The sequence below is a fragment of the Cibotium barometz genome, chromosome 34 (genome assembly GCF_041138505.1).
Source record: "Cibotium barometz isolate CiBa-2024 chromosome 34, ASM4113850v1, whole genome shotgun sequence".
In the NCBI taxonomy this organism is placed as follows: Eukaryota; Viridiplantae; Streptophyta; class Polypodiopsida; order Cyatheales; family Cibotiaceae; genus Cibotium; species Cibotium barometz.
The window spans coordinates 44,052,587-44,055,262 of NC_141079.1; the positions used below are offsets into that span (position 1 = coordinate 44,052,587).

At 39.5% G+C, this 2,676-nt stretch overlaps 1 pseudogene; it reads left to right on the forward strand.

Moving 5' to 3' along the window:
• The first annotated feature begins 972 nt into the window (after window positions 1-972).
• LOC147619065 (uncharacterized) lies at window positions 973-2,344 on the forward strand (annotated as a pseudogene).
• The last annotated feature ends 332 nt before the right edge of the window (window positions 2,345-2,676 follow it).

Genomic DNA, 2,676 nt, shown 5'->3' on the forward strand with positions numbered 1-2,676 from the left:
AGAGCTCTATTCATAGATTAAGCTCTATGCATAGAGGACCTACAAAACAAAACCCCTCTTTTTGGTAGATAAAAATAGAGGAGAGAGAGGATAAAAAGATAGGAAAGATAGGAAAGCACTTACCTCTTTTTCGTGATGTTGAAAGAGAAGATTAGAAGACCTACAAAACCAACAAAAGGGTGAGGAAAGGATTAGTAATGGATACATACAAAAGCCCTAAGAACCTAATGCATACATACAAAATCAAAAAGAGAGGAAAGAGAGAAAAGCATTTACCTCTTCTTGGTGAAGTTGAAAGAGAGGATTATAAGACCTACAAAACAAAACAAAAAGTTGAGAAAAGAATTAGTAATACAAAATCCTAAAAGTGTGAATAGCATAGATACACAAGAGGTTTAGGCTTATGCATAAGAAAGAGAGAGAGAGAGAGATAAAGAAGAGAATACCATTCAAACATAAGAAGCTTATGCATTAGAGAGAGAGAGAAAGAGAGAGTGAAGAGAATACCAATCAAAAGCCCTAATTCTAAACATACCATTCAAAAACCATGAATATATGAAGAGGTGGGAGAGACAAGTGGGATGGAGAGGAGACTTTGTGAGGAGAGGACAAAGGGTGAGGTGCAGCCATCATGAGGAAGAGGTATAGCACAAGGAGCAGAGGGGAGGGAATTGAAGCGAAAATAGTTGGAGCGTTGACACGAGCGCGTCGACACGGGCGGGATTATTCAAAATTTTTTTAAACAGAGCGTCTATAGGTGCGTCTATAGACGCATCTATAAGCGCATCGATATCAGTATAGATGCATCTATAGATGCGCCTATAGACGCACCTATAGATGTGCATATAGCCGTGCGTAAACCCCGCCAAATCGTAAATTTGCCTATGGCCTCTCTCTCATTTCCATCTCTCTCTAGTTTGCGTGTCTATGTTCTCATTCTCTTGTAGTAAGCGTAGTGAAAATGAAAAAGCCATGGAAAATGATCACCTTTATAATGCGGCTTTGACCCCACTTTTTGAGGGATGCACATATTCCATTCTACGCGCTTCTCTCGAGTTGCTCAACTTGCAAACAATATATGGATGGAGCAATGCAAGTTTGAATGCACTTCTAAAGTGAGTATTCTACTTTCATAAATTGTCTACTTCCATTATAGATATATAAGAAGAAATTATTTTTTATATTAATGTATTTGATTATTTTTTATATTAATATATTTGATTATTTTGTCGATAGGCTTTTGTCGAAGATGCTTCCAAAGGAGAATAGATTGCCAACCTCAAGAGACCAAGAAAGGTGCTTTGTGACATCTCTTGGAGGCTTGGACTATACTCGCATCCATGCATGTATCAATGATTGTGTTCTCTTCCATGGGATACATGCGTTAGCTCAAGAGTATCCTATTGGTGGCGAGCCAAGATATCGAGAGGACCTTAAAAGTTTACATGTGCCGTGTAAGGTGGTTTGTGACATTTTCCCATCATTCCTCGCATCCAACACATGTTCAAGTGCAAATCTATTGCAAAGATCATGTCATGGCATTCCTCTCATCAATCCAATGATGGAAAGATGAGAATTCCCGCCAGAGACACTCCTGCATGGAAGCACATCGAGGAAATGTGGCCAAGCTTCAAGGAAGATCCTAGACATTTGAGACTTGTATTGGGTATGGATGGTGTTAATCCTTTTGGAATCAAGAGCACCTCATATAGTATATGGCCAGTGGTAGTGGTGAATTACAACATTTCTCCATCCATGGCAATAAATAAAGGACATGGCCAGTAGGAGTGGTGAATTACAACATTCCTCCATCCATGGGAATAAATAAAGGACATATGTTATCCCTTCTCATTTCTGGGAAACATAAGGTAAAGAATATGGATATATATCTTGAGCCCTTGTTTGATGAGCTTGAGATACTTTGGAGAGGTATCCATGTGCATGACATATGTCGGCCTCCATCTTCACACGAGACTCTCTTGAAGGCCATCTTGATGTGGACAATGCACGACTTTCCTGGTTTTGGCGAGTGTTCAGGTGAGTCAAATGGGTTTCTATTCATGATAATTCTTTATTATCATTGTACTGTTTTTTGACATGCTTAAGTGTGTATGTTGTTTAGGTCTCTCCATATCTGGATACCATGCAATGTCCTATTTGTGGTCCATCATTGGTTGCATCTAGGCCAAAGAGCTTGAAGAAAGTGATATATGAGAATCATCATCATCCCAAATTTGTTCGTTCTTGGATGATGGGAGTCCCTCCACATCCACTAAGCATGGGAGATTGGAAGACATTATGGAATGGAGTGGAAAGTCCTCCTCCCCCCGGCATGAATAGGTAATATATCTTTGACATACAATTCCAATACAAGATTTGATTTGAAAAGATAATCTTCTTAATATTTGTTGTTATTTGATAAGGTTCTCTATCTTCTTTCGCCTACCATATTGGAAAACCCTCAAAATCAACCATCTTCTTGATCCAATGACATCTTTAAGAATGTTTCCTCGAACATTTGGGACCACTTGAGAGGAACACGGGACTCCTTGCTTGTAAGAGAGGATCTACAACGCATAGAGAGGATGCAAAGAGCTTGGCCACGAGAGGGACCAAATGGGAAGACAAGTCTACCTCAAGCACCTTCTTGGATATTGACAAAGAAGGAGGAGAAGT